Genomic DNA, 25898 nt, shown 5'->3' on the forward strand with positions numbered 1-25898 from the left:
AGTCCGTGCGACTTCTCCGGCCCCTCCTGTCAGACCACAGAACCTCACCCGGGAGCTGAATAAATTCCTTTGCATTGGATTATTTTCGTGCTGGCCTCAGTTTCTTCATTTTATCCTCAGTGAGAACAGACCTTACAGTGTAATGTTAGGATCATGGACTTAAGAGCCAAACTGAATCAATTTGATACCCAGTACCCCACTTCCTGGTAGTGTGTCCTTTAGAAACAATTTCATTCTCTCCTACATTTAATTATTCATATATAAGATGGAGAAAATACTAGCCCTGCCTATTATCATGGTTTTGAGAGTCACATGAGTTAATATTTGTAAAGTAAGAATGATGCTTATCATAAGAGAAGGTTGTGGTGGATATTTTTTAAAACTTATTTAACAAATACATATTGATAGATGACTATGTGCTAGACACTGTTCGTTGTGCAGAAAGACTTTCTTATCTCCTAAGGCTGACTTGGAGGGCATTATTTGTGAAGAACCAGTCACTTTGCTAAGAACTGAGTTTATCAAGATAAATGTTACCTAATCTCAAGAGACTTATAGTCAAGGGAGTAAAATGATGATTGTAACACATTGTGATAAGTATTTTGATAGAAATATGCACAGGGCACCCCTTAGAAGCATAAAAGATAAATACAACACAGAGCAGTTTAGGTGAGGTAGGTCAAAACGTGACCATCTATGAAGAGATAATGTGTGTACTTATTAATGTAGGCTAAAGAGATATTTCTTGAAAAATGAGCAACCTTGAAGCAGATATGTCAAAAGTAATTTCCCATAAGAAATAATGAGAAGAGATTGCATTGCTTCATTTCTAGGACACCAGCTACAGTTATAGGTTAATTGCTGATTCTGCTGCTGATTAAAGGAGCAGCAGAGGTCTCCTCTGCCATCCCCATAGGGCAAAAATTTCAAATGCTACAAGGCCCTTTTAGGAAAGGCTAGTCAATAAAAAAACATCTACCCTGCCCTGTGCAGTATCACATAGCAAAGGCTTTCTATGACTTTACATTAAGACTGGATATCCTATTGACCTGGATTACTAAACAGCTGCTCTTCTGATATAATTCAAGGCCAGTTTGAATGGTTAAATAAAAAAGAAGAAAAGAAAAAGAAATCTGCAATGATGAAAGTTGTAACACAGCTTCTAAAAAAAAAAAACCAACGTAGGTGAAAACGTGAAACAGCAACGACTAATTGTTGACCAAAGACTAGCTTAAGATGGCGGCCGTGCTTGTCAACAGTGGTGTATATGTGTTGAAGAGTCTAGACAGAATGTTTGCATGTATGTCAACTAACAAATGCCATTTAGATCTTAATACAAAAATCCAGTGTAGTTAGTTGCCTTCTTTTTTACTTTAGTCTACAATTCTAGCAGCACACAAGCAATCAGCACCTTAGAGAAGCCAGGAGAACAAATGAGAAGGAAAGAGGGAAGGAAAGAAGAGAGCTAGGGAGGGAGGAAAGAAGGTAGGGAGACAGAGAGGGAGGGATAGAGGGAGGGAGGGAGGGAGAGAGGGAGGGAGGGAGGGAGACAGTGAGGGAGGGAGGGAGACAGTGAGGAAGAGAGGGACAGAAAGCCTAAAGTAAAAACTGACCTAAAAATATTGACTATCAGCAATTTTAGACATATTTTAAGAAAAAAATAATAGAATATACCTGGCACATTACTATCTTTAATAAAACAATATATCTTGACATTCACTTTATTCGCTTTCAAAATGTTATTTCATTTTAAAGAAAAAAAACTGGATCTTAATACCTGAAATTCATGCAAATAGATGAGCATACAAATATTCTCAATTGAAACATTTTAGATAATGACTGTGGGAGCAAGAGCGTATTTAATTGTATGATTTTGTGGGATCTCTAAATTGAAGAAGTTTTATTCTTTTATAAGGTGAGAAATGTGGTTCTCAGAGTAAGGAGGTTTGAGAAACCATATATATGTCCAAAGACTGAGTGTAGTCTGAATTTAGGTTCTGTTAAATTAGTATTTAAATTGATTTATCATCATGAAATTGATGTCAGTCTTTTTCTGAAATGTTCTTAAGAAAACTCACCTAGAAATAAGAAGAATGCTTTTCTATAGACAATGAATTCCTGTAAACTGCTTACTCCTCTCAGATGGTATGACCAAAGTATAGCAGGGGCAATGAAAACCAGAAAAATACACCTACCTTTTGAAAACCAATACCACGTTAGTTCTGTTACCAAACGCTGCCAAAGTTAACTTTCTGTTTATAGCTAGCTGTTGAAGATGTGCAACCTTAACTACTGTTACAATATCTACCATCATATTTGTAATTGACAAGGCCATTAACAGTGTCTAAAGTATCAGTGGCTTCTGGCCCACCAATGCTGAATAGATTTTTCAGTGTATCAATTTCCAGTGTGTAGCTTTAGCACCCTTGATCTAACTGATCTCAAGAATGATCCTATGGAAGAGGTAGAGGGAACTGATACTGCTGCATATTAACTTTAGACAAATATCCTCTCTTCTAAAATTATGAAGTAAAAATATATTCTGACTGTATGTTATATATTCAGAAAACTATTTATTGAGCAATTTGTTGAATAGACAGTCTTCAGAGGTAGAGTCTCTGCCCTCATGGAGCTTATATTCAGAGGGTCTCCAATAAATAGAAAGACTGAAATAATATTTGTGGAAACACCAAGTCTGGTATATCTTGTCATAGCACAACCTATATTTGATTAATCTATGTTTTTATGGGAGAGTTTTAATGCTACAGCTTGAGAATATCTCAACCCCAAGTAAATGTGAAACACTGAATGACAGATTTTTATACTTGGCTGTCACAGAAGGTGCTCTGTTGATTGGATCTTCATAAATACTTAGTGAATTAAGTAATTTATGAACAATAAGCATTTTAAAGCCTTGAAAATACTGAATGCTTTTTCTTGCCTTTTCTTTTTTCTTTTTCTTTTTTTTGAGACAGAGTCTCTCTCTGTCACCCAGGCTGGAGTGCAGTTGTGTGATCTCAGCTCTCTGTAACCTCTGCTTCCTGGGTTCAAGTGATTCTGGTGCCTCAGCTACCCAGGTAGCTGGGATTACTGGTGCATGCACTACACCTGGCTAATTTTATTTTGTTTTTGTTTTATTGAGATAGAGTCTCACTCTGTCACCTAGGCCTGGCTAATATTAGTCACAAAGGGGTTTGGCCAGGCTGGTCTCAAACTCTTGACCTAAGGTGAGACACCTGCCTCAGCCTCCCAAAGTACTGAGATTACAGGCACGAGCCACCATGCCCAGCGATACCGAATGTTATAATTTCCATTATAAATATGTTAATTATTTTATACAGAGCCTATTTTTTAAATTCATTCAACAAACATCTGTTGAGTGCAGTTTGTCAGACACAAGAGAACTATACATATTGTACTTAAAAGAAAAAAAAACAAAGAAAAAAAGAGGCATTGTCTGCTCTTGCACAGAGCCTATGTTTTAGTGGGGGAATTAGAGATTGAGGGAATAACTGCACAGATATTAATTACAATTTTATAAGTGCTAAAAAAGAGTGCACAGTTTTTTAGGTCATCTTTATGAAAGTAGGCCCTGACTCAATCTGGGAAGGCTTTCCTAAGGAAGTTGTGATTGGATACAAAAGTGTGAAAGGATATGAGTTAGGAAGGTTAAAGTGAGGTAAAATGTCCAGGTGAAGGGACAATCCTATGTGAAAACATCTGCACAATAACAAAGCATGTTTCCTTCATTGTAGCATGCAATTTTCAATGGAGGTAGTGTTTATAGGGCAGAGATTGTTTCTTATCCTCTTCTTGCTTCCACAGCTGGCTATGTCACTAGTTCTTATTTAAAAATTTCAAATGAAAGTGATACATCTTCTCTGCAATGAGGTGCCTTTTCTCGTCTGATTTAGCGGAGGATGGAAGAAGTCTGGATACCTCAAATCCTACATAAAGGAAAGTCACTAGGTTATAAGCAACACCCTGATCAACTTGTCAGATATTAAACAGAAAATATCTATGTTTTTGAAGCCACCCAATGTGGGTTTATTTTTGTGGCGGTAGTATGGTTAATGTTAACCAAAACAGCGTAAGTTGCAAAGTGACCAAGGGTTTTGGAGTTCCTGAAAGATGTGGTGTCATTAGAGCACTGAAAGTAAAGAGAAAGTAAGTTGGACTATAGGAAAATTGTCCCACAAAAAGCACTCAGGGAACAAAATTCAATTCTCTGCTTTCCTCCTTTATCCTCTCAATACTGTTTTAGTTGGATATCACAAAAAGAGCCCAATTTTGTGATCAAAAAATCCTAGGACAGGCATGGTGGTTCATGCTTTTGATCCTAGCACTCTGGGAGGCCAAGGCCAGAGGGTTGCTTGAGGCCAGGAGTTCAAAACTAGCCTGAGTGACAGAGTGAGAAAACATTTTTTTGTTTAATTAGCTGGGTATGGTGGCATGTGCCTATAGTCTTAGCTATTTGGGAGGCTGAGGTGGGAGGATCCCTTGGACCCAAGAGTTCTAGGCTACAGTGAGTTAGGATCATACCATTTCACTCCAACCTGGGTGACAGAGTAAGACCTTGTCTCTAAAATAATAAATAACAATAATAATAAATATTATTTTAAAGGAATAGTTAAGCCCAACCCCACCTCAAATAAGAAAAGCAATTAAGGATCCATATTAAAAAGAAAAGTAAAAACCAAAACAGTAAGCTAAAAGCTATTTCTATGTCATGACCAAAAATTAAATTTTAATGAAACATATCAGCATGGACTTTAGCCTATGCAATCAGAATATAAGGTGTTTGTGTGGAGGGTCGTGGTAGTGGTGGAGTTCAGACTTCTCTGTAAGTTCATTTTCCAGACTAGGAAAGAGCAATATCCTAGGAACCATCATTAAAACAAATTAAAAAAAATAAACATTACAACTCTGCTTACCTGTCTTGACTTATGGTGAAAACAAGTTTGCAAAATTCATAAATACAGACTTGCTGTTACATCAGAACTCTGATGCTCAAATTTATACCATGTACATTGTAGAGAAGAATATTGGTTAGTTAATATTAAGCAATCATAATTGAAAGCATTTTAAAGGGCACCTATGTTTTAAAATATTGTCTTTCAAAATACAGCCCCACATGATTCTCACTGAAAAAGACTATTACATCTAAACTCAGTCTAAAATTATAAAACTATTTAATAAAAATGGCATTATAAGTGTTCCTGAGCTGAACCATAGAAGAAGAATTAAACCATCAAGTTATTTAGACAGTTGAATTAATTAATAGGTATACAATTTTTAAAACTTAGGATATTTATGGAAATAAAAAATGAAAAAGTAATGCAATATCAAAGATAAAATATATCAAATATTTGAAAAAATAGATCATGCATAAATAAAAAAGTATGCTCTCCTTAAAATGCAGCACTAACTAGATGAATGAATAGAAAAATAAACAGAATTGTGAAGAGAATTGGTAAACTAAAGAATATCTGAAAAATATTGCTCAGAATCCACGATACAAATTCAAAAGATGGAAAAACAAGATATACAAGGATGGTAGAATGGAAATGTTTAAATGTCATATGATCTGATTTATAGAAGGTACTATGAGAAGAATTTGAGGGAGGCAATATTGCCAAATATAATGGATGCCAATTTTACAGAATTGACAAAAACCAAGAATACTTCAGTTCAGGAAATGCAAGCAAAATGAACAAAAGAAAATAGACTTGGAAACATTATAATAATATTGAAGAAAACCTAGGACAGGGAGAAAAACCTAATAGTAGCCAAAGAAAAAAGAAAGATGACTTACAGAGTTTGCAGTACTCTAAAGAATATAAACAACCAGCAGAATAATAACCTTCAAGTTCTGAGAAAGGAGAAAAACACTGTCAATTTAGAGTTAGACACTCAACTAAACCGTCACCAAAGATTTTGAAAGAAATAAAGATATTTGAAACAAGCAAAAACTGGAAGAATTTGTCACCAACTTGCTCTTATAAGAGAAGATCATAATTATTTCAGAAGGAATATGTGACAATCTGAGATCCAAAAAAGGAAAAAATTGAGAAACATATGAATAAATGAGAAACTTTTCCATGAAATTGAGAAACATATGAATAAATACAAACAGATATTATCTTTATAAAATAGTTCAAACAATAATTTGGGGCTAAAAAAAGATGGTGGACTAGTACACATGACAATAATTATATAGGAGGGAAAAGGAACTGATTAATATTAAAGTATTCTAGGCCTGGGAAATTCAAACTTCATTCCATAATTATTACCAGTCCACAAGCTGTTACTGATCTATTACAAGAAATATATAGAAATAAGTAGTAAGAGTTAAAAACTTTGAAAGCATTTTGACAAGAGTAATTTTATGTCTGTTTTAGTAGTCAATAAGATTGGCTCATATTTAATGTGTATTTTTTATTTCATTTATATACATATTTTGTTTTATAGACATCACTTCTTGAGTAAATGCAATGTTTGGAAAAAAAAATGCATTTTACCACTAATAATATGAGAAGTATTGTCCTCAAATCCTATACATTTAAAAAAGGAGTATAGAAATTAGATAGATATAACCAGAAAAAATAAAATATTAAATGCAATAGGTAACCAAAAAAAAAAAAAAATCAGAAATAATCAAGTATCAAGAAAATGCAGAATTAGAAATAAAATTTTACCAGTCTAAAAGAAGACAAGAAAATTAAAGTGAAAAAGGACAGGAATCATTGGAAAGAGATGATAAAAGAGAAACACAAAATAAAAAAAATCCAAATATATTAGTAATCCCTGTAAATATAAATACAATAAATTTATTATTTCAGTGACAAATTATTACAATGGATTTTATAATAAAACAAAGTCCAATAATAATGCTGTTAGCAAGCAACCTAACATATTCGGATGCAGATAGTTTGCAAGTAAAAACATGAAAATTGGAAAAAGATTTGTCAGTAAAGATTAAGCAATAAAAAGGTGACGTTGCTTTCTTTAAAGGAAAATGGTATTTTTAGGGATAAAAATAAAAACATATATTGAACAAATTTTACAAGAAAATATACATAGAAATTATAAGCATTAAATGTTTACACTAAAAGTAAAGAAGAAAGGTTGAGTATTAACTTACAATAACTAAAACTTTTTGTAAGAAATACCTGTCATAAATTAAGTCTAGCCTCCAACTTGGCATGTTATAATAAATAGAATATGCCTGAATAATACATAAAGGAAAAATATAGAGTTAAAAGAAAATAATGGTAAAGAACACAGAAGAGAGGAGATCAACAAATTCTATATTTAGAGCTTAGTGAAGATTTAATAGCAAAAATTTCTTAGAATTAGTCAAGAAAAAAATAGAAAAAGACTAAATAACCAATTTTAATAACTAAAAAGAGATCTTAATACAGATAGATTATTTCTAAATGGTAATACTAGGAACAATTTCAGCTAAATAAATTGTAAAATTAGAAGTAATAACAATCTATCCCTCCTCACTACTAGGACACAATTACTGAAAACTGACTCAATGTAAAAAAATAAAAATAAATTTTGAATAGACTTGTAAACATTAACAAATTGAATCAATAGAATCAGTAGTAATAGATATACACCTTATACTCTGTAAAATCTACCAGTCTCAGAAAATTTTAAAAGACATCTCTATTGAGCACCAATTATTTACAACCTTTGCAAAACTAGACAAATTGAAATGCCTGCTAAATCTTTTATGAGATGGTATATAAACTTGATAATAGAATCTGACAAAAATATTAATATTAAAGGCTAATGATAGGTCAATTTCAATCATAAACTAGAGATTCAAAAATTCTAAACAGCATCATTAAAACTAATACATTAATATATTTAAACAAACTATTCCTGAACAAATATGTTTATCTTAGGAAGGTTAGATTATTTTCCCTCTAGGAAACCAATACATGTAATTTATCAAAATATTAGGTTAAAGTATAAATATTGAAATTGTGATTTTACTGGGTGCAAAACATATTATCCAGTGAAAGTCAGTAACATATATAATAAACATCATGCTATTCAAATAATAAAAAGCAACCTACTTAAGCTGATGATGGGTACCTACCAAAATTTACAACCACATTATACTTTCTCTTATAATAGAAGCCTCTCTTGAAAATCAGAAAAACTGAAGATGGTCACTGTATAAACTATAGTGTGTATGCTATATTTGTGTGTGTGTGTTTGTATGTATGTGTGTGTGTTTGTGTGTGTATGTGTGTGTATATATATCAGAATAGTATTATGCATTGATTTTATATAAATACAAATATACACATATGAATATAAAATCACTATATAATGCTATACTGGTTTAGGCCAGCAGAGTACAATAATACATAAATGTGAGATTATTCAAAGTTATTAATATTTGCTACAGTGGAACCCAATTTGTTTAGAAGACAAATTCTAAGTGTTAACAAAGATATATAAAGATTGCTTAACGAAAGAACAACATGTATATAAACTGACTTATTTTTATTAGCAAATATTAATATGTATAACTATGTTACTAATGATATTAATAATATTGGTAAATAATATTAGCAAATAATATTTTCATGAAAATGTTTTAAAGGGTATTTCTTATAGCTTGATCTGCCATAACAAAATACCACAGACTGAGTGGCTTAAACAGCAAATATTTGTCAGAGTTATGGAAGCTGGGAAGTTCAAGATTAATACTCTGGCAGATCTGGTCCCTGGTGATGGCTGACTTCCTGGCTTGTAGACAGCCAACTTGTTGCTGTAGCCTCACATGACCAAGAGTGAGAGATGATCTCACTCATGGCTTTTGTTATAAAAGCATGAACTCCTTTCATGAGGGTTCTATCCTTGTGACCCAATTACCTCCCAAAGGCCTCATCTTCAAATACTATCATATTGGGAATTAGGATTCAACATACACATTTTAGGGAAACACAAATGTTAAGTCCATAGCAGGCAACAATTACAAAAGCAACAAAAATGTGAGCTAGCATATATTAACATTTTTTTAAAACCCGAGTAATATCTTTATGAAGAAAAGGTAATAGTTAAATGAAAATTTTCTAAAGAAGATTAAATTAAATGGCAAGAAAAATTGTTTTTGAAAAGGCTCAGTGACTTAAAAGTATCCATTATCTCTAAATTAATCTATAAATTAAATGGAATTACAAAAAATATTGCTACAGTTGATTTTGAAAGAGGGAGGAATATGCAAAGGGTAAAAATAAATAAAATTTTTCTAGGAAAACCTTGCCATCCTAGTTTTCCTTTTTTTTTTTTTTTCAAGACAGCGTCTCTCACTCTGTCGCCAGGGCTGGAGTGCAGTAGCGCAGCCTCAGCTCACTGCAACCTCCACCTCCCAAGTTCAAGCAATTCCCCTCCTTTAGCCTCCCGAGTAGGTGGGACTACAGGTGCCCGCCAACATGCCCAGCTAATTTTTTTGTATTTTAGTAGAGTTGAGGTTTCACCGTGTTTCCCAGGCTGGTCTCGATCTCCTGAGCTCAGGCAATCCTACTGCCTCGGCCTCCCAAAGTGCTAGGATTACAGGCATGAGCCACTGGGCCCGGTCTCCTAGTTTTCAAGATTTATTTTCAGACTACAGTAAATATATCAGAGTAGGATGCTGCAGGGATAAATAACTGGACTAATGGAAGAACTGGAGATGAAAGAAACAGATCCATAATGCATGAATATTTATTTTTTGCAAAGATAGCATTGAAAATGATGGGGGAGGGGAGCGCAGAGAGGCTATGGCCTAGTCAGTGACTGCTGCTATGACAATGTTAGCCGTATAGAATCAAATGAAATGTTCTTATACTTATTCCAAGAGTGCTAAAGAAACAAATGTGAACAAGAAAAGCTTTATAAGATAAAATAATTAAACTTATTTATGACTTCAAAGCATATAAAAGAGTTCTTGAACAAGACACAAAAAGCACAAATCGAAGAAAATTTTATGAATTTGGATATATTAAATTAAACCTACTATCTACCAAAATAATTTGTAGTTAAGTTGAAAACAAGGCATAGTTTCAGAATGTATTTGTAATGAATGAAAACAGCAAATAATTATTAAGACTACACACACACACACACACACACACATACACACATATATATATATAGCTAGAACATGTTTCTACAATTCAACATAAAAACAAAAAAAAATCCAGTTTAAAATGGGCAAAAAGTACAAACTACAATCCACAGGGAAAAAAAAACACCTGAATGGCCAATAAACATAAGAAGGCTGGTAACATGATGAAGTACAGCAGATTTCTTCTCAATATCAGTAGAGCCATTATATGAGCAAATATTTAATAGTCTATATGAAGGAAGATAGGATGCCTTTTCACTTCTTACAATTAAATTATGCACTATGGCCTTACCCATGATCATGCCCAGATTATGCCCAATGACTGATGGATACAGGGACATAAAGATTTAGATCCTCATTGATATTGATTATCACATTGGTCTAAAAGTGTAATCAGTTTGGCATAGCACTGTATTCATTATTCATTGTTGTTTCAACTTAGAATAGTGAGGAGAGGTTATCCCAGCATCAGATCCTTTAGTCAGTTTGGCTAAAGTCCCTTAATACTGTATCAGAACTCTTTCCCAATTCTATTTCTTTGCCTCCTCTTTCACAAATGTTGATCCTAGGATGCTTCCCAATATATTCTCCTTCTTTGCAATCTCCTGCTGCTTCCTGGGAACTCAACATGGAACAGTGGGTGCCAAGAGTGGTCTGAGAATACAGGTGACAGAATGGGATTTGGGAACTGCATTATTGGCCATGTGGCTGCTAAGAAAAGTCCTATCACCTGGTGGTGAGGCTAACACAAATATCCCAGGCACAAGGTACCCAGTGTAATTGTTAAAATATTTACATGTAGTGACCTGGGATTGAATGCTAATATAGGAAATGGACTAGCTTGTGTAATCATAGATCATCGGTTTGAGACACAGCTGGTAAATACTAACCATAAGAGTAGTTGAATTGGGTAAATTGCTAAGATTGAGTGAGGCTTTAGAAACAGATAACTAAAAGCTGAGAGCGACTACTCCAACTAAAAGCTATGTTTAAAAGCCAGAGGGTCTCTTTGTTAGTATTTAAAAAGCCTCTCTCATATTCATCTGTCAGAAGGCAGAAAAAATGAGAACCAAGTGCATAATTTAATTGTAAGAAGTGAAAAGTTTCAGAAAAAGTTAGATATTCTCAAAATAAGCAGGTCTGCTATATTGAGGTTGGGGATCTATTTGAGAAAGAATGGGACTCTAAGGCATAGAATGGGGGCACAAGCATAGATAGCCCTAAAAATATTTAATCATTGGCCAGGAGTGGTGGCTCACACCTGTAATCCCAGCACTGCCTCGGGAGGCTGAGGAAGGCAGATCACCTGACATCAGGAGTTCAAGACCAGCCTGGCCAACGTGGTGAAACCCCACCTCTAATAAAAATACAAAATTAGCCTGGCGTGGCGTTACCTGCCTGTAATCCCAGCTATTTGGGAGGATGAGGCAGGAGAATTGCTTGAACCTGGGAGGCAGAGGTTGCAGTGAGCCGAGATTGTGCCATTGCACTTCAGCCTGGACAGCTGAGTGAGACTCTGTCTCAAAAAAAAAAAAAAAAAAAATTAATCATTATGTTACCCTGAGGTCTCTGAATTGGTAGAAGTGGCCCACTCTTCTTTGATAAACTTTAGCACTCACTCCATGAAAGAAGATGCATAAACAACCTCCCCAACAAGACCACAGGTATCCCTTACTCAGAATTTATCCCCACCTCCTCTACTCAGTATTAAACCAATAACTAAAATAAACTCACAATTGATAACCAGGGCAGGAACTAATGTCTCATTAGGAAGGAAATGAGCTGCAGGACCTTATCAATAGAGTGAGGAAAACAAGCACAGAACTGAATTCCATGAATGTATAATTAGGGGGACAGAACATAAGAAAATATAAGCAATGTTGAGATGTCACATTTAAAAGAAAATCAAACAACATAAAAAATGTTTTGGTGCTCATGAGGGGTACACCACTATATTATGTAAATAATTACATTTTTAGCAACATACCAGCACTATGTGATTACATAATAAAGTTCAGTAGAGCATACTTCTTAAAAATCAGAATATTGCATTCTGATATACAAAATCTCTGATGAACTGACATGATTCTGAGATAAATATGATGACATAAAGAGGGGATAAATCACATATGACTTGAGAAAAACTCCATGAATGCTATTTCTCACAAAAAAGAAATTTGAAAAAAACTAGAACAAAAAGCTTGAAGAAGAGAGAAACCAAGATTATATTACAGTCAAGTGTTAGAGTCTATAATTTCTATATCGTCCAATAAGGGTTGATGTGTATATTTTAACTATTAGATGGGAGGTTATCTTATGGTTGGTAAGAACACCAGCCAGAGCAGCTGCCTGAATGGAAAGCCATCAACATCTATACAAGCTGGTATGTGGAGCACATATAAGCAAGTAAAACTCATCTCAGATAACTGCTCTAGGTCCAACTCAACACATGGCCAAATGGACAATTAAGAATCAAACATCTGCTGCCTTAAGAATGTCTTTCATAATTTGAGTCTAGAAATATTTGAAGTAGATATAATGAGCTACCTATCACAACTTTAATAAAATTCAAATTCAGCACCTTTATAACCAAACTGTATTGTGAACCCTACAATAGGAAGTGGTTGCATAAACTGTACTTCAAAATAACTATAATTATAACCTGATATCTAGAATTATTAGATATAATTAAATATTGAATACCATTTGTTAATAAAACTAGGACAGGTTTTTTAAATAAACGATTACATAGCAGAACAACTGCTATTAAGGTGATTTGTAATATATGAGTTAAATCAGTCATTGGCATCCAATAAAAAAAAGTTATTTTAGAAAGACATACATTCAAAATAATCAATAATGAATAATCATAAATACATATTTTTAAGGATGGATAAAAATAACTGCATTCTAAGTTGCTGCATTTTTTAAAATATTCTTTTTTTATCCTTTCATGATAGTATATAAACATCAGTATCAAGAGAAGTGAGAAATAAAACATTCCATTTAAAAGGAAACAAGATATCTTAAACTTTTTGTTTAGAAATGAAGTAACTAGCATACTCAGTTTTTTCTCTTTCTAAATTTTTTTTTTCTTTTTTTGTCCTAAATTGAGGCTACATGTGTAGTTTCTCTACCCTTCAAATTACTGCGATCTGAAATACTGAAAAAGCTCACATTTTAATGATCATGGGAACAGAGGTAGGGTTAGAAATTTTACACACTAGATAGTTACTGTTCTATTTATACAGTGGTTGATTACTGGTAAAGAAACCAGTGATGTTGCTGTGAAGTCATAACTGAGAGATGGTGGAAGAAAAAGAATAATCATCCAAGATTCCATTTGATTTTTGTCTAAGAGAAAGTCCCACGTGGCAGGCATTTTTTACTAAAACAAAACTCCAATCGACTTTGCCATGAATAATGTTGAGAAGGTTCAAAGGAGGGAATTTAATGAAATAGAGGAAAAAAATGTGAAATATATGCTTGAAATTGGAATATTATTGAAAATGAATTCTTATATTCCAGTCTCTTTTTGACTCTGGCAAATGAGTATAATGGAAAGAAAACAGACCTTGAAGTGAGAGGAGCCGTGTGATGTATGCACTTCTCTCAGCATTTACTATGCAAGTGACAGTCTCCCATATCTTAACTGTTCCTCAGTATATCCAATGATAAAATATCTTCTATGATATACAACCTAATTAGTTTCTAGATAGTGGTCACAAATTTATTTTTTTTAAAAGCTGAAATCTTATTATTTCCTGTATGCATAATATTTTTGTGATTCTGCACCTGAAAATAAAATTTATATTATAAAAAATACTAAAACTTATATTTTAATCACCTCCTTTCACCCTGTTGGTGAGAAGGGATTCCTGCCCTAGGGCTACAGAGGTAGCCAAACACATGACTTCTGACACTGAATGGATGAGACTGGCATGAGTTTATTAGTCATGTATACTCACAGCGCAGAGGAGGAGGACACAGAAAGTCAGGAAAGTCCACACGGAGGTTGTACTTGGAAATAGAGTGAATAAACAGAGACTGTGGGAGGCAGGCTTTGTAGGATCAAGAGAGTCTGTGACATCCTGGTTCCTGAAGGAAGAAGTGATTGGCTTGTTTGAATAATTCAGTGGGCTGGCAGGGACCTGAAACCAGCTGCTCACGGATGAGCAGAAAGTGCACCTGCTCTACAGTTTTTAATAAAGTGGCTTATTTGGTTATGAGACTTCGACTGCAAGAGGAGAGAAGGGATGAGAACTTGCAGTTAGGACATCAAGACCCTCCCAATTTTGCCCAATGTCAAGGCAGCACATAATATTGAAATTTAATTTTAGGCCTTTCATCATAACTGGTCACAAAAAAGAAACATATAAATCAAACACAATATAGCAATATAGCCTTCTAAACATATTTTGAAATCTGTGAAATAAGCCCTTAATCTGACATCTACATTTTAAGTGGTCTTTTTAAGAAAAAAAAATTCTATTTAAGATGAAATAAATGATGCTTCTTTTCATAGTAAATCTTTTGTAGCAGTAAATGGTATATTTAATTTTCTAAGTGCTTTTGAAATGCATTCAGAACTGGGGTCACCTGTCTTGAAAAGTTTCATTATTGATTCAGTTTGCAAGAATTCTTTGAAAAAAGACTTTTAATGTTAAATCTTGGTAGTTTTTGTGGAATTTCTTCTCCTTCAATTATTCTTTATTCACTATTTTGTAGACATTAAATACCTTTTAGGAAAAGCATCTTTCCTCATTAATGGATTTAGTTTTCCTTTTTATCAAAAAAATTAAAACTTTCTCTATGAGGGGTCATTAATAATGTTTTAAATTCTACTATGCCCTTCAGTTATATTCCCAAATCAATTACACCATACTTTTCTCTCATTGATTTTTTTCATAGATATTCCATCACTTGTTCAAAACATTGCTCAGCAAAATCATATTTATGCATTGTTTCCAATCTTGAGTAGAGAAAATCTAGTTTTCTGCTTATGGATCAGCCATCATGTTTTCTTGTTGGTGTTGATTACTGCATTGGCCTAAAACTGTAACCAGTTTGGCACAGCAATGTATTCATTATTGGTTACTTTACATGCTCACATTTTCCATATGTATGGAGTATTGTTTTTTAATGTAGAGGTTTACAATAAGAAAATCTTTAAAACTTGGGTTCACAAGTAAAATTCCCTCTAGTTATCATTTACTTCTTAAACATGCATTATTATACAGTGTTCATAAGTGTTTTGTCTAGTAAAAATAATCATTAAAACAGTATTCTTCATAAAAGTACTTCCTTGATTTTTAGCACACTCTTCTTCAATATCTATTTTTCTTTCTTGTAAATTCCACTTTATTATTTTTCTGAATTAACTCCATATGCAATGTTAAACTGAGGTCAACATTTCACTTTATTTATTTCTAAATCATCTTTGAATATAATTAAATAGCCATTGGAACTTAATGAGTAAATCTTTGTTCTTTTTCTTAACAATAGGAATATTTGGTATTTGGAAAAGAATAGCATTTGTGTTTGCAAATTTGTCAATATTTTTCTGTTAAAATGATAGCAAAATATACTTACAACAAAATAAAACTGTCAAATGCACTAAAATTGTTGAAAACATGTATATTACATAATTTTGTCTTCATGTCTATATGAAAACTATGCAAATGTGTGTGATTACACTTAAGCTTCAGAAAACTCAGTTTTAGTCATCAATATTTTTACCGTTGTCTAAAATATTTTATTAAAACATGTTTAAATTTATCGTGATATTTATAATTAAAGTCATGCAACACATAACAAGGTTTGGTCAAGGAAGAACTATATATACAATGGCCATCCCATGAGACTATAATAAGGCTGAAAACTTCTTATTGCCTAGTGATGTAATAATGGCCATCATAATGTCTTAGTGTAGCAAACTACTCACATGTTTGTGATGATGCTGATGTAAAGAAACCCACTGCACTTCCATTTGTATGACAGTATGGCACATACAATGATGTACAGTATATAATACTTGATAATGATAGTAAACAACTGTGTTACTGGTTTATGTATTTTCTATACTATTTATTATTGTTTTAGAGTGTACTCCTTCTACTTATTAAAAAGAAGTTAACTAGTTAACTGCAAAACAGCCTCAGGCAGGTCCTTCAGAAGATACTCCAGAAGAAGGCACTGTTATCATAGGAGATGACAGCTCTATGCATATTATTGCTTCTAAAGACTTTCAAGGGAAATAAAATGTGGAGGTGAAACAGTGATATTGATGATCCTAACCCTGTGTAGGCCTAGGCTAATTTGTACCACTAACTTGTGGTACATGACTGTATTGGTGTCTTAGGTTGTACCAAAAAAGTTTAAAAAGTCAAATAAATAATTTTTAAAAATATAAAAATTATAGAATAAGGATATAAAGAAAGAAAACATCAGGTTGGTGCAAAAGTAATTTCCATTTTTCCAGGGTGGGGGTTGTTTTATTTTGTTTTGTTTGCACCAACCTAATATTTTTGTATAGCTGCTTAATGTGTTTGTGTTATAAGCTAAGTGTTCTTACAAAAAGGTAAAACATTTAAAAGTTTATAAAGTAAAATATTACAGTAAGCTGACTAATATATTCTTGAAGAAATAAAAAATTGTAAAATAAATTTAGCATAGCCTAAGTATATAGTTATAGTTTGTATAAAGTCTACAATACATTACATTGTAATGTTCTAGGCCTTCACATTTACTCACTACTCATGCACTAACTCACCCAGAGCAACTTGTTTATGGTCAGTGTCCTATACAGGTGTACTATTTTTTATCTTTTATACCATATTTTTGTGGTACATTTTCTATGTGTGGATTATGTTTAGATACCCAAATACCATTGTGTTACACCTGGCTACAGTATTCAGTACAGTAACATTCTTTGCAGCTTAGTAGCCTAGAACAATAGGCTATACCAATGTAGCCTAGTTGTGCAGTAGGCAATAGCATCTAGGTTTGTGTATGAACTATTATGTTCACATAGTGACATAATCACCTACCAATATATTTCTCAGAATGCATATTCATTGTTATGCATTACATGACTGTGTTCATACACAGAGAGACATCATTTGATGGGATAAAGAAAGCTGTATAATATTCCTTTTATATTCCCTTTCTGTTGCTTTCCCCAAAATTGTCAGTGTGCATGTCCTATACCATATAAAATCACCACATTAAGAAACTATTGCGAATAAAACAATTCAATGAAAAACAATAGTGGCATAGTTTTAAAATCTTAGACTGCCTTGGAAAAGATGACACAGATTATAAATATCTCACTGCCATCCAAGTACAGAAAGATCCACATTCTTTTGAGCCTGAAACTATAATTTGGAGAACACAGGTTAAGAAAATGAGAATAAAACTAGAAGAACAAAATTAACTTCAGATCTTTTAAATAGGCTGGTGAAGCTAAGACGAGTGAAGTATAAGCTTCATTAGCTTCATCATAAATCTTTCTCTGTATATAAGAATATCACGTGTAAAATCCAACATCAATGACTAGATAAACTTATTTAATTAAATAGTGGGGCTTATGTTGACCCGAAATCCACCTTCTTTAGAAGGTCTACTCATTGTCTTTTGGGAGTACTCAGAATATTTATTTTCCTCATATTAGTTCTTTAAATATTTGATTTAAACTATCTCTAACCAAAGGTCTTATTTTTTGTTTCAGAACCCAGTAATCTCTGATTGATTCTGTTCATTATTCTTTATGTTATATGCTTTCAGGATCTCTATGAATTCTTCTAGTTTGACATTATTCTTCTCAATGCGAAGGATATAAACTATAGACAACTCAGCAAGTATTAATATAGCAACTTTCCTATTTTCTATCCCAACATTATAGTGATTTAGACCATCTAACCCTCATGACCCTAAATGACACTGCAAAGGGTAAAAATTATCTGTCTTCAAGGTAATTCCACATTAATGCTAAAAATCGTTAACTGGAGTGGCATCACACCAGAGCATTTGTCCTAGTGTTTTGAAATTTTATATTATTTTAAGTGTTAAGCACTTTATTGTTCACATTTATTAATTGATGCTTGAAGAAAGAACCTGTCTTTAGATCTCTCTTTTCTTTGGCTCAATATAGCTACCTTTCAAAACATTCTTCAATGTTTCTGTGTAGGCACTTATATATCCCCTTGAACACAAACGACATGCCAGGCAATTCTTCTTCTTAGCATAGGTTTAAAAGGATGCATTATCACTTCGCAATGAGTATAGCTGACGAATACTGCTTATTAAAATAAAATTGTAATTTTTTGCAAGTTTAATTTAAAATTAAACGTTCTTTTTGTTGTACTCAGTTGAACCCAGGACATATTTTAGCCACCATAGATGCCATGATCATGATTGTTCAATTGTCTGGGAGAATGAATAATGCAATTTACAATTACAACTACTCCTGTGGTAACTAAATAGAATGACAGGATAAGACATTCAAGTTGCAAATGGAGGCTTATTTCAAAATTACACTTTTCCTGTCTTGCCTCTTATATTTAGAAAGACAGCTGGCCAGAGGTGAGAAAAACAAATAAATAATTGCAGGATTTGTAATGAAATAAGCTACCTTTCATTCACTTCATTTATCTTCATTTATCCTCAAGTGTGAAGTATAATACATATATTAGCCTGATTCATTTATTTGTTAGGGTATGCACCAAGTATTTTGGTTTATTGTATAGTTCATGCAGTGTTTTATCTACTAAACCTTGAACTCCTTAAGGAAATAAATTTCCGGCCGGGTGCGGTGGCTCACGCCTGTAATCCCAGCACTTTGGGAGGCCGAGGCGGGTGGATCACGAGGTCAAGAGATCGAGACCGTCCTGGTCAACATGGTGAAACCCCGTCTCTACTAAAGATACAAAAAATTAGCTGGGCATGGTGGCGCGTGCCTGTAATCCCAGCTACTCAGGAGGCTGAGGCAGGAGAATTGCCTGAACCCAGGAGGCAGAGGTTGCGGTGAGCCGAGATTGCGCCATTGCACTCCAGCCTGGGTAACAAGAGTGAAACTCCGTCTCAAAAAAAAAAGAAATAAATTTCCTTGTCTTAATTACTATTAGAAATCTTCTGCTAGTAAAGTAATTAATGTTCAAATAAATTGAATGTGTGGATTTCACAGATATTTTAGACTGAATCAACAGGGTTATTAGGTAAGTTCTGCTGTATTTTTTTTCCTTTTGGGGTTTCTAAGACCCGACATAATAATCACAATAACCTCCTAGAACCATTTAAGTTTCCAAATTATTTTTGTAGTGTTATGAAGAGCAATGTGAATGGCCTTCTGCATTTAAAAACAGCCCCCTTGCTGTGCTAAATAAAAATAATAAATACCTTCTTAGAATTAGTTAGACGAAACACTGGTTACATAATTTTGATTGAACTAAATAGTCATATAGTTGAATCAATATATTAGTTTGGTATAACAGTGTATTTGTTTTATTTATGGTTCTGATTAGACTCAGTTGAGGATATTTTTGAAATATGTATTTTTTTAATTAGTGGATTTTATTCTTTTCCACTCCTACTGATTCTTAAATTTTAGATATTTTAGCATACTGCCAATGAGAATATCTTCAAATTTCAGTCTTTTAAAATATTCCTGTTCTATTTCAAAAAAGTGAACATATTTTCCAAATATATCATTCCCCCAGAACTTTGGGGAAGCTCGAATCAGCTGCCACATAAGAATAAATGTATAGTCCATCCTTTTCTGGTGTCAGGATAGAAGATGCACACTAGGGTATAAGACACAATGTATATCTTGTGAAAAGGAAAATGTTCACTTGAACTTTGCCAGATTCATTGCTCAGCCATCATTTCCCTTACTTTACATTTGGTATGACTCAAAGTCATGCTAAAATAGAAATCTTAAGTATTAAGTAATATATCTTGTGTGCACTAAATACTTGGTAAGCAAGATTTATTTTCTAAACAAAGTGGTTAATACATTATAGTTTACTTGTTCTTAAATATAGTAATATTACAAGTCTTTAGTAATATTATAGTTTTATCTTAGGATATTATGTATATTATCACTTATTATCACTTTTGTTAATTATGTATTCCAGAGGAATTGATCATTTTTATAATGAGAAAATGTCCTATTTTATCTTTGATGATATTTATTGCCTCAAAGTATATTTTATCTCAAATCAATATAATTATATTCATTTTTCTTCCTTTGTTTTTCCTTCCTTCCTTCCTTTCTTCACTCCTTCCCTCCTTCCTCCTTCCTTTCTTCCCTCTTCCTTCCCTCCTTCCCTTCTTCTCTTCTTCCTTCCTTACTCCCTTCTGTCTTTTCTTCATTCCTTCCAAAGGTGTTGTATGGTCTTTTCTTTTTCCATTTAAACTTACTTCGTTGTATTTAAATGGCTTCTCTTGTAAACAGATTGAGGCTTTTGAATCATGAAAACTGCGTTTTGAATAAATTATGTGATCTGTTGCATTTAGTGTAATTATTGACATATCTGTTCTGTCACTATGTATTTATTATTTTTTTTACTTTCTCATTTTTAATTTTTGTGGGTACATGGTCGGTGTATATTTGTATGGAGTACATGAGATATTTTGGGACAAGCATGCAATGCATGATAACCACATCATGGAAAATGGAGTATTCATCCCCTCAAACATTTATCTTTCATGTTACAAACAATCCAATAATATTAATTTAGTTATTTTTAAATGTATAGTTAAATTATTGCTGACTATAGTCTCCCTCTTGTGCTATCAAATAACTAGGTCTTATTCATTCTTTTTTTTTTTTTTTTGTATCCGTTAACCAACCCCACGTTCCCAACCCACCCTGCCCTCACTATACTTCTCAGCCTCTGGAAACCACCTTTCTATTCTCTATCTTCATGAGTTGAATTGTTTTGATTTTTACATCCCTACAAATAAGTGGGAACACGTGATGTTTGCCTTTCTGTGCCTGGCTTATTTTACTTAATGACCTCCAGTTCTATTCATATTCCTGCAAATGACATAATCTCATTCCTTTTTTATGATTGAATAGTACTCCATTGTGTATATGTACCACATTTTCTTTATTGGTTCACCGGTTGACGAACACAGGTTGCTTCCAAATCTTGGCTATTGTGAACAGTGCTGCATCAAACATGGGAATTCAGATATCTCTTCAATACACTTCTTTCTTTTGTGTATATGATAATACCTAGGAGTGGGATTGCTGGATTGTATGGCAGATCTTGTTTAGTTTTTTGAGAAACTGCCAAACTGCTCTCCATACTGGCTGTATTAACTTACATTCCCACTAACTGAGCAGGAGGGTTCTTTTTTCTCCACATCCTTACCGGCATTTGTTATTGCCTGACTTTTGGATAAAATTCATTTTAACTAGGATACCTTGTTATAGTTTTGATCTTCATTTCTCTGATGATCAGTGATGTTAAGCACCTGTTCATATGTCTGTTTACCATTTTCCTGTTTTTGAGAAATGTCTATTCAAAGCTTTTGCTCATTTTTAAATTGAATTATTAGGTTTTTTACCTATAGAGTTGTTTGAACTCATCATATATTCTAAATATTAATCCTTTGTCAGATGAGCAGTTTGAAAATATTTCCTCCACTTCTGTGGGGTTGTCTCTTCACTTAATAAATTGTTTCCTTTGATATGAAGAAGGTTTTTAACTTAATATAATCCTATTTGTCTATTTTTGCTTTGTTTGTCTGTGCTTACAGGGCATTAGTCAAGAAATTTTTGCCAAGACCAATGTCCTGAGGAATTCCCTAGTTTTTTTGTAGTAGTTTCATAGTTTGAGTACTTAGGTTTAAACCTTTAATCTATTTTGATTTGATTTTTGTATGTGGCAAGAGGTAGGGGTCCCATTTCACTCTTCTGTATATGGATATCTAGTTTCTCCAGCACAATTTATTGATAAGACTATCTTTTCCGCAGTGTATGTTCTGGGAAACTTTGTCAAAAATGAGTTTATGGTAGGTATGTGGGTTTGTTTCTGGGTTCTCTATTCTGTTCCCTTGGTGTATGTGTCTGTTTTTATTTCAGTAAAATGCTTTTTGGATACTCTAGCTCTAGTATAATTTGAAGTCACGTAATGTGATTCTTACGGTTTTGTTCTTTTTTGCTCAGGATAGCTTTGGCTATTCTGGGTCTTTTTTGATTCTATACAAATGTTAGGATTTTGTTTGTTTTTTTTCTGTGAAGAATGCCATTGATATTTTGATAGTGATTGCATTGAATCTGTAGATTGCTTCAGGTAGTATGGATATTATAACAGTATTGATTCTTCTAATCCATTACTATGACTATCTTTCCATTTTGTGGTATCCTTTTCATTTATCAGTGTTTCATAGTTTTCATTTAAAAAATGTTTCACTTCTTTGGTTAAGTTAATTCCTAGGTATTTTATCTTATTTAGGGCTATTATAAATGCGAGTACATATTTTGCTTTTTTTTCAGATTATTTACTGTTGGCATATACAAATGCTGTTAATTTTTGTATGCTGATTTTTAATCCTGCAACTGTACTTAATTTGTTTTTCAGCTCTAATAGTTTTTTGGTGGCATCTTTAGATTTTTCCAAATATAATTTAATTTAATTATTTCTAGAATTGTCATTTATACTTAGTCTATTTTCACACTGCTATAAAGAAATACCTGATACTGGGTAATTTATAAAGGAAAGAGGTTTAATTGATGATTCTTAATGGCTAGGGAGGTCTCAGGAAATTTACAAGCATGGCAGAAGGTAAAGGAAAAGCACGTACCTTCTTCACAAGGTGGCAGGAAAGAGATAGCATGTGAAAGAAGTGCTGTCAAACAATTTTATATTTGAAATTTGTTTTATGATGGTTTTATAAAAACCATCAGATTTCATGAGAACTGAGTCACTATCACAAGAAGAGCATGGGGAAACTGACCCATAGTCTAGTCACTTCCCACCAGACGCCTCCCTCGGAATCCTCACACGTGGGGATTATGGGGATTACAGTTCCAGATGAGATTGGAGTGGGGACACACAGTCAAATCATCAGTCCTCTAACAGCTATGTGTGATTTGAAGCTATAATCTGGGCTATTTCTGCCATATTGGTTTCTGCAGTTGTGTTGTAACTTGGTTCTTTTGGTGTACTATGTACACATTTTTCAAATTTCTATTTAAAATTAAAATATTTAAATAGCTTTCTTTTTAAAGGAAAGCAAAGTAATAGCAATTTTTAAAAATTTTTTATTTTATTTATTTGGTTCTTTAACCTGTTTTCCTTCTCCCCAGTGAAGTAATTTTCAGTTTTGGTGCTATGCAAGTATAGCCATTAAAATAAATATAAGCCTTACAAAACATTTTGTAACAAAACACGATTTTAGCATTTGAACTATGCTTTCAAAATCAGGTAGAGGATAATACATTGCAATCATATTTTTCAACATTTGTGTTCTTTTTGCTTTCAAATGCACATATCTTTAAATAAATCAATATAAACAATATTTGGACACAAGAAATGAATTATTTCTGTTTTTATAATGTCCATTAGATAATTTCTGCACCATTTATATTGACTTTTCAATAGAAGAGACACTAAAATAAAACACTGTAAATGGCAGATATTAACAATGAATCTACTCAGCACCACAATTTTAAATTTGCACTCTTGATCTTAAAACTGCTGCAAATGTCAGAGTTCAGTGCCACCTGATAGGAGGTGCCATGCCAAATATCACATGTAATCAATTGCATTCATTTTTCTGGAGATGTTAATAGTAACAGGGTAAAATAGTCAAGATGCTTAAAAATAAAGAAAGTAAGATACATTTTAAAGACAGATTAGGTCTAGGACACTGCCTGAGAGATGGTAGGGATTGAAATATACTTGTTAAATGAATAAATGATTGAGTAGAAATCCAACTAAGTACAAACTCACATATACACTATATTAAGCCCTTTCATTTCTTACTGCCTGACCCTAGAATAGAAATTAGTTCAGACCAGGGAAGCAAGAAATCTGAAAAGGTTTTTATATACAATAGCATGAACCTTATGCTCTTTCCTACTTTGAAAAAAATTGACAAGGGTGAATGTGTAGATCCTCCGAGAATCAGTAAAAGTTTTCACCCTCTGCCCATGGCACACAGACAACTTTCTTGGTGAAGCACTTGATCAATGGTGTGTGAGAGCTGTGAACGCCTGGGTTGCCCTGCTGAGAGCAGGGCACTCTGTCTGTTAAGGTTGTACATTGCTGTCTGCAGGTTTTGTCAGCAGGAGTGGAGGGAAAAAAAAGCAAAAAGAAAATTCAACAGAGGTAATTCACAGGGGGGTGAAATGCACATATCAGTAAAGCAGAGGTGGCAGAGTGTTCCAGCATCCACTGGGAGCACTATCAAAAAAAAATCAAAGTGCTACTTTGGATTGTAAGGAGCAGCATGGGGTGAACTTCACAAAGAGAGAAAATAACACAAATTGTCTACCTGTGATAAACTAGTCAAGTTCCTGGAGTAGTGGTTTCAGAACATCCTTGCTTCTCCTTTCTGGTCAATTGAATGCTTTTCAGGTGGGGGCGATTCAGAGCAGAGGTTGTATTTAGAGTAATCAAGTGTATGAAGATAAAGCATTTGGAAATGTATATTGTATAAGTGGTTATGGCCAGTGAACACTCACTTGGGCAAAGGCAAAGAGTAGAAAGAAAACTGCCTTTAAATACATATAAAGCACATTTTACTCTTCCAGACCTTTAAAACATGACAAGCCATTTTGGGCAATAAAAAGACTTTTTCATAGAGTCCTATACAATGTAGCATTTTGAAAGGTTGACATTCACCCCAAAGAGATTATAATAGACTATAATAAATTGCAACCCCTCGCCCTACTTTTACATCCTGATATCAGGCAATGCTTTCCAAATCAGCAAGGAATTTGATATTATTCACATAATTATCCTGCTTAAAAGACAAAAATTGGAGCAAAGAAGTCAAAGGTGGGGTTTCTGTCTTGTCTAATGCATGAAAACGTGGGGTTATTTAGCTTGTATGGCTTTGGAATAAGCCATAACAAATACAGATATACAGTTCCTTTTTATTTTAAAAGGCAAGAGCTTCATTATTCATGCATTCATTTAGCACATACTATTGTGGATTTTGGTATTCTATGTTTTGCATGCCTCTAATACAAAATCAAGTAAAAATGTCATTAAAATTTTTAAAAAGTATTATGAAACCTATCAACCACCTGACATTTAATTTAAATCAGACCTGCCATTCATTTTTAATAACATTTATGAATCTCTGAGGTGGAAGAAATCAATACACAGTTTTAGAAAAACAAAATCAGCAGGAAGTAGAAGACCCTCAGCAATACTTTGATTTTCTTCTGCAAAAGCAGCAAACGATGTTGTTTTGTTGTTCCTATTATCTAAATGCTCCTGAATTCCTTTAGTCCTACAGCAGTAGGTTGTTAGAGAAACATTTTTACTAAAAAGCTAAAGCCTTCAAAGTGATTGTTTGCTGTGATCCTTCCACATCTTTTCCTCCCTCTCTATCTTTCTCTTTGTACCTTCGATTACTTAAAAAGACAAACAAACATGTATGAAAAAGACTTTACTTTTGTTTTTCCAAGACTAACAGGAATGAAGGAATTGAAATACCACAGAGTACAGGGAGCATGTGCTGGAGGGAGACGGGTAAGGGGAAAAACCTGCTCAAATAGAGACAGAAAGGGTTGTGAGGA

Source organism: Aotus nancymaae, unplaced genomic scaffold (assembly GCF_030222135.1).
Source record: "Aotus nancymaae isolate 86718 unplaced genomic scaffold, 86718_ANA_hifiasm-v0.15.2.pri h1tg000007l, whole genome shotgun sequence".
In the NCBI taxonomy this organism is placed as follows: Eukaryota; Metazoa; Chordata; class Mammalia; order Primates; family Aotidae; genus Aotus; species Aotus nancymaae.